The sequence below is a fragment of the Bubalus kerabau genome, chromosome 15 (assembly GCF_029407905.1).
Source record: "Bubalus kerabau isolate K-KA32 ecotype Philippines breed swamp buffalo chromosome 15, PCC_UOA_SB_1v2, whole genome shotgun sequence".
Classification (NCBI taxonomy): domain Eukaryota; kingdom Metazoa; phylum Chordata; class Mammalia; order Artiodactyla; family Bovidae; genus Bubalus; species Bubalus kerabau.
Genome location: NC_073638.1, coordinates 44,671,452 through 44,679,663, shown reverse-complemented (window position 1 = coordinate 44,679,663; position 8,212 = coordinate 44,671,452).

Sequence of the window (8,212 nt, the reverse complement as noted above, 5' to 3'; positions counted from 1 at the left end):
TGCTCCTTCTTCTTGGCCACTGCTTGGACTAGCAGTAAGCCTGGAAGAAGTCAGAGGAAATAGCATAGAGGAAAATAGTCAGAGTTAAGTCCCCAGAAAGCCTTTTCTCCTACCTTCTTCCCCCTCCAGGGCTCTCTACCTTCCTGCTGTGTTGCTGCTAGGATGGAATTCCACCTCCTCTCTCATTCTGAGAAGGATGATCAGGGTCCTGGGATGTGAACATCTAAGATTGGGCAGGAGGGGAGAAAAGAGGCCAGGGGAGAGAACTAGGGAGAAGCTGATGAGTCATTTCTCAGACTCCATGGACATGCAGCTATTGCTTTACTTCTTTAAGGAAGAGAGTAAAATCTTGAAAGTGCTTATGAACTACCCAGGAAAATGCAGTGTTGCCTGTTACATACAGTAGATGCTAAATAAAAGTTAACCAATTCTGGGCTTATTCTATTCTCTCATTCTTGCTCTCTGTCTCTGTCTGTCTCTTGCTCTCTCCTACACACACACACAGACACACACAAACACATATATCATCACCATCATCACATTCATAGAGATGCTCTGCTGGGACCACAAACACAAAATCTTAATGATCAAATTGAACATCTACTTCACAGCTGACTTCTGCTTTTCACAGTTTTATACAGGAGACTTTCCCTCAGTCACCTGAGTACAAAAAAGCTATAATTACTTTGACCTCTCCTTATTATTGTCACATTTCAAAAAAGAGACAAGATTTATCCATTATTTATCTGTGCATTGATGCAAGATTACTTGTATTAAGCCCCTTACTTTCCATTCCTATTACCATCCTTATCATTACTTTGCACCTGGACCTCCCTGTGTCTTTGCTTCGAATCTCCCAACCTCAAAAACCCTCAGTAGCTTCACATATGTATAAGTATGGTGTATGATAATATCAGCATTTCAGACCAGTAGGGAAATGATAGACTTATCAATAGATTAGTGCAAATGCAAACCATGAACACACTTTTATGTCATATATCTTGTATCAAAGTAAATTCAAATTAACTTGATTTTAATGTAATAAATAGAAACAAAAATATTTAAACAAAATATACATAAATATTTGCTGGGCTGGGAATAGGAAAACTTTTCTAAGGAAAAAACTAAGGTCAGAAAATGTGAATAAAAAGTATGACAGTTTCAGTTAAATAAAAATTTTAAATTTCTTTTACAATAATCAGTAAACACAAACATCAAATGAGAAAATATTCCCAATGTATATATGACAAAATTAATATAGACAAATAAGATAAATCAATAAGAGTGCACATAAGATATGAAAGACAATATGCAAAATAAAAAATATAAATAGCCTACACATGAAAGATGTTCAATTTCATTAGTAATCAAGGAAATACAAATTCATACAATAAAGAGATCATTTTTCATCTATCAGATTGAGAAAGATATTAAAGAATAATAATGAGCAGGTGATAGTGTAGGAGAAGAGGCATACTTACAGGCTGCTTTTGGGAGTTTCAGTTCAGTTCAGTTCAGTTCAGTTGCTCAGTCGTGTCCGACTCTTTGTGACCCCATGAATCGCAGCACGCCAGGCCTCCCTGTCCATCACCAACTCCTGGAGTTCATTCAGACTCACGTCCATCGAGTCGGTGATGCCATCCAGCCATCTCATTCTCTGTCGTCCCCTTTTCCTCCTGCCCCCAATCCCTCCCAGCATCAGAGTCTTTTCCAATGAGTCAACTCTTCGCATGAGGTGCCAAAGTATTGGAGTTTCAGCTTTAGCATCATTCCTTCCAAAGAACACCCAGGGTTGATCTCCTTTAGAATGGACTGGTTGGATCTCCTTGCAGTCCAAGGGACTCTCAAGAGTCTTCTCCAACACCACAGTTCAAAAGCATCAATTCTTCGGCACTCAGCTTTCTTCACAGTCCAACTCTCACATCCATACATGACCACTGGAAAAATCATAGCCTTGACTAGACAGACCTTTGTTGGCAAAATAATGTCTCTGCTTTTCAATATGCTATCTAGGTTGGTCATAACTTTCCTTCCAAGGAGTAAGCGTCTTTTAATTTCATGGCTGCAGTCACCATCTGCAGTGATTTTGGAGCCTAAAAAAATAAAGTCTGAAAAGTTTGGGAGTTTAAATCGGTATAAAATATCCGTAGAGCAATTTGATGATATTCACCAAAAGCCTTAAAGTTAAATCTTTTTGATTCATTTTGATGGAAATGCTCCAAGAAATGCACAAAATATGTATGCATTTTACAATTGACTATAATAATGTTTGTAACAATAAGAAATCTGTAGCATTATAAAAATATATCAATGAAGGATTGATTAAGTAAATTAAGGAATAGTGACATACTAATATATATAATACACATAATAATGCATTGATTAAAATATGCATTATGTGCATTATATATAATGTAGATATATTTATTTTCATGAAAATGCTCATGATATATGCATAAAGCAAAGTACCCATATGACATCATTTTATTTTTTTTTAATGGTATATGTGAAATATATAAATACAGACACGGATTGTTGATAGTAGGTGATATTGTTTATTTCTAGGTGATAAAATTGCAGATGCTTTTTACTGATTTCTTTATTCTGAAATAAAAAAAAATAAGAAATCAATCCTATTCTGGATATCCATAGCCTTTATGTTTACCAAAATTTGTCTGCCTTATATATTTAACTCTAAATTACCTTCTTAACCCCAGGTGCCAAGCCTAGAGGCAGGATCTCAAGTTAAAAGGATACTACCACAACCCAGATGTATAGTTAGTGACTAAGGCTAGTGGGAAGAGAGGAGAAGAATGAGATGATGGAGTAAAAGATGATGCTGGGATTTCAGATCTGTCTGACTGGGAAGCCACTGACCAAAATGGGATATGCTTTAGCAAAAAGATACTGGATCTTTACACACCCAACACAGAGCCTTGAACATAACAGTGATTCGATACTCTTTAAATGGGTAAATGTGATTTCATGTCATCCTTGTTAGAGTCAGTTATATCAGTGCTCTATCCAAAATATTTTCTGGTGATTCCAAGAAGGCTCTAATGGAGGCAGTGTGATGCAACAGAAGAAGCATTAAAATAGGAATCATGAGACTTCTTTTCCTGCCAACTAGCTACATGTTACTTCATATTTTCCTCTGCCCAGGAGTTCTCTTGTTTTGCACAGGAACTTAAATGCCACTTTTTCAAAGAAATCTTGCCTGACTTCCAGGTCTCAAGAAAAAGAAATAAGTCAAGTCCTCTTGCACTAATTTCTCTGGTTGTCAGAATTCAGCTGATGCCTAGAAACTCATAAATCTTTGCCTTTCCTGTCTGGACTTGCCACCAACATATTTAATTTCTTTATCTCAGATTGGACTTAGGTAACATAAAGAATGCACCAAGAAGTCTGCTCAGAATATCCTGTAATATCAGCCCAAAAAAGCTAGTCCCCTTCACAGGTCTTAGTCCCTATACTGAACATACATTGGACTCTGCTCCCCTTCAGGCACTGCAGGAGATATATGCAAAGTAATTTGTTTACATGGGAGTATTTTACATCATCATCACAATAACAGATGCTACTATGATTAACCATAAAATAGAAAAGTAAAGCAGAACCTAGAAAAACTAAGCAACATATCCGAGATCACATAGTGTGCAAATGGTGGAGCTCAGATTCACCCATGGAGAGGAGATGGGTCATCTGCTGTTACTTACAGAGGTGCAGGCGCTGCTGCAAGATCTGAGGCACTGCTGAGATGTTCTATAGCTTTCTCCACCAATTTTTTTTTTTCACTTTCCTTTTAAGAAAAAAAAAAAAAGAGAGAAATACAGTGATCTGGCTGGCATGTTATTGGAGCGGGGACTGGATGTAGCACAAAAGCCTTCTAGTTCATGCTGGGTGTCTCAGTGATGGAGCTGGGTTTGGAGGCCAAACTGCTTCTCAGAGGTGCTGTAGTGGGCTGTAACCTACTGTTCCTATGCCCACCAGGACTGAACTGCTTCCCCACTGCTCTCACCACTGGGAAGCCCAGAGCTGGGATTAGCAGGAGAGTCAAGGACAAGCTGGCCTGGATGTCAACTGTTCACAAGAGTTACCCTAGCACAGCAAGGCTATTCACTCTCAGTCTGCCATCAGCACGAGGCCTAACTTGCTTTTGTCCAAGTTTTCCTCAGGTTCAAAAATGTAACAAGGAGCAGAATAAAGCACATCTGTAGGCGCCTGATGACTTTACATATTCTCTTCCAAACAACACACACTTACAGGCTCCCAAGGACAAGCGGTAGCTCTCTTCCCAGGGGCCATGCTGGTAGATCATTTGCATCAGAGTAGATGTCTGAGCCCCATAATTCCTTTTACTTCCATATTCTCTATATTCTTAAACTACAGGCTCAGATTACTGGCATGATTGAAAAATCATTAGAATGGACCCAATTTTTTTGACAGTTCAAATCCTATCTGAACCTCTCACTTTTGTAGTGAAAACCAGTTTTTGAGATGTGATACATGAGGACTTAATAATTGCTAAAATTCTGGAATAAGAATTTAAAAAAGAGGGAACAGCCTCTAAAATCTTACATTTACTTGATTAGTAAAAGAGGAAGAAATAATTCAGAAACCCCTGCAAAAAAAAAAAATAACTAAGAAGAACCATTTTAATTAAGAGCCTCTAAAAAATAATGTTCCCAATGATAATACCTTTAAAAAAACTGCAGAATTCAAGCATATAATAATAAAAATATTGATTTTTAAATATTGATTTAAAATTCAAGTTGAACTAAACCAGTTAGATGTATTACACATGCCCTTTGATGATCTCAAGTCCAATTTTTTAAACTTTCTTAAGACAAATTTAACACATGTGGATTATCATTTTAAAATAACTTTTCAAAACCATCTGCGGCTTTGCAGCCAGAAGTCACTTACTTGCATGTTTTGTCACCAGGTTTATACTGTGGTATAAATGGGGGCAGTTTGTGGAGTCTGAGTTTTAAATAACTTGAGAAAATGGGTTCTTGCAACTTTCCCTGGGGATTTAATACTAATCCTGCTATTGAGAAAATTACAAGGATATTATTAGGAAAGTTTACAGCACATGTACCCCCTTGAAAAAACTGAGAATTATGGTTATAGCTTAGTCTAGGCTTTTCAGCCTTTGTAAACTCTATATAAGTTACATATTATTTCTGCTTTCCATAGATGATTTTATTTGTGTACCTTTTTCACTTATAAAAGCAGTGATAGCCTAAAATTACAAACCTAGAAGAAGTAATACAAAAACAAAAATTTTAGGCCATGCTCAAAGGAAATTGCTATTGTCTCTTTCACAGGCTTCCTCCATTGCAACCAACACCTATGTTGAAAATGGTTGTTAGGTGTCTTTTACTGTCATAGTCCCATAACTTCACAGCAAATAGAAGGGGGAAAAGTGGAAGCAGTAACAGGTTTTATTTTCTTGGGCTCTAAAATCACTGTGAATGGTGACTCTAGCCATGAAATTTAAAAACACTTGCTCCTTGGAAGGAAAGCTATGACAAACCTAGACAGCATATTAAAAAGCAGAGATATCACTTTGCCAACAAAGGTATGTACAGTCCAAGCTATGGTTTTTCCAGTTGTCATGTATGGAGGTGAGAGATGGACAATAAAAAAGGCTAGAGGGCCCAAGAATTGATGTTTTCAAATTGTGGTGCTGGAGAAGACTCTTGAGAGCCCCTTGGACTTCGAGGAGCTCAAACCAGTTAATCCTAAAGGAAATCAGTCCTGAATATTCATTGGAAAGATTGGAGCTAAATCTCCAATAATTTGGTACCTGATGCGAAGAGCCAACTCATTGGAAAAGACCCTGATGCTAAGAAAGATTGAAGGCAGGAGGAGAAAGGGGCAACAGAGGAAGATATGGTTGGATGGCATCACCAACTCAATGGACATGAGTTTGAGCAAACTCCTATATATTTCATAAAATAGGGTCAGTGATAGTACCAACTTCAACTGAGGATAAATGAGACAGTATGTATAAAGCACTTCCAGCAGCACCTGGCACATGATAAGCATTTTAAAAAACGCCCACTCTCCATGTAAGTGTGGCCACTTCAATTTGGCAGATTATAGAATACGAGACCAAGCAATTTAGTGCATGGGCTTCTTTTTTTTCTCACTCACTGAGGCTCTTCACAGCCAGAAAATGGAATGGAATGAAGGAGGGTGGGGCGAGTGGCATGAAAAGAAAACATTACAGTGCAAGTGAAAAGAAAAAAGAATCAAAGAAAAAGGAAAGAAGAGAGAAAAGAAAACCAAAACAGAGAGTAAAGAAGAGAAATGACCCAAACTCACTGTGAGTGGGACAAAAATGACAAGCAGGGATTGTGTAGTGACAGAGGCTAAAGAAATGCCTTTCCTCTTTCTTCTTGGCTTTACCACACCCAAGCCCCTCAGTTACTCTGAATTCCTTTTCTATATTTCTCAAAGTTCTATCTCATAATAGTTAACCATGCTCATTAGAGAATGCTTGAAAATATCAGAAAGTATTTTAAATAATATAAGTGACCTCTAATCTCATCAGGCCAGAAGAACCCATTGCAAATAATATTGATTCATTCCTTCCATTTTTTTTCTAAAATATGTATATAACATAAATAAAATTAAATTTACATTTCTCATACAACATTAGATAAAACCAGCTGAAAGGAGTTTTATAAAATTAGTAGTACATGTTAGGAATAGTCTAATTTAAGATATTGACTGTGTGGTTCACATAAAATTCACTTTTGAGTGAGTGACTCACAGAAAGTAAGAAAGCATCTCAAAGACATAATCAACCATTCTCTCTACAGATATGACATGCATGGAGCAGTTTTGTCTAAGTCTGAGACTCTGTGATGTGTTTCAGGATAAGAATAACATATTTATTCATTTGTTTATATTTAGTATACTTTTCTACTTTTATATCTATTGAGAAATTCAGGAAGACCAAGCAGTGCTATAGTCCTAGAGGAGGGGCTCAGTTTTAATCAGAGGAAGTGACTGTCAGCTCTAAGCACAGATTAGGTGACATATAAATTTATGTACTCTTTTATATCCTGCTATATTACTTTACATTATCTTGTGAAAGTTGCTCAGTTCAGTTCAGTTCAGTCGCTCAGTCATGTCCAACTCTTTGCGACCCCGTGAATCGCAGCACGCCAGGCCTCCCTGTCCATCACCAACTCCTGGAGTTCACTCAGACTTACGTCCATCAACTCAGTGATTCCATCCAGCCATCTCATCCTCTGTCGTCCCCTTCTCCTTCTGCCACCAATCCCTCCCAGCATCAGAGTCTTTTCCAATGAGTCAACTCTTCGCATGAGGTGGCCAAAGTACTGGAGTTTCAGCTTGAGCATCATTCCTTCCAAAGAAATCCCAGGGCTGATCTCCTTCAGAATGGACTGGTTGGATCTCCTTGCAGTCCAAGGGACTCTCAAGAGTCTTCTCCAACACCACAGTTCAAAAGCATCAATTCTTCAGCGCTCAGCCTTCTTCACAGTCCAACTCTCACATCCATACATGACCACAGGAAAAACCATAGCCTTGACTAGACGGACCTTTGTTGGCAAAGTAATGTCCCTGACTTTCAATATACTATCTAGGTTGGTCATAACTTTTCTTCCAAGGAGTAAGCGTCTTTTAATTTCATGGCTGCAGTCACCATCTGCAATGATTTTGGTGCCCAAAAACATAAAGTCTGACACTGTTTCCACTGTTTCCCCATCTATTTCCCATGAAGTGATGGGACCGGATGCCATGATCTTCATTTTCTGAATGTTGAGTTTTAAGCCAACTTTTTCACTCTCCTCTTTCACTTTCATCAAGAGGCTTTTTAGTTCCTCTTCACTTTCTGCCATAAGGGTGGTGTTATCTGCATATCTGAGGTTATTGATATTTCTCCTGGCAATCTTGATTCCAGCTTGTGTTTCTTCCAGTCCAGTGTTTCTCATGATGTACTCTGCATATAAGTTAAATAAGCAGGATGATAAGATACAGCCGTGATGTACTCCCTTTCTTATTTGGAACCAGTCTGTTGTTCCATGTCCAGTTCTAACTGTTGCTTCCTGACCTGCATATAGGTTTCTCAAGAGGCAGGTCAGGTGGTCTGGTATTCCCATCTCTTTCAGAATTTTCCACAGTTTATTGTGATCCACACAGTCAAAGGCCTTGGCATAGTCAATAAAGCAGA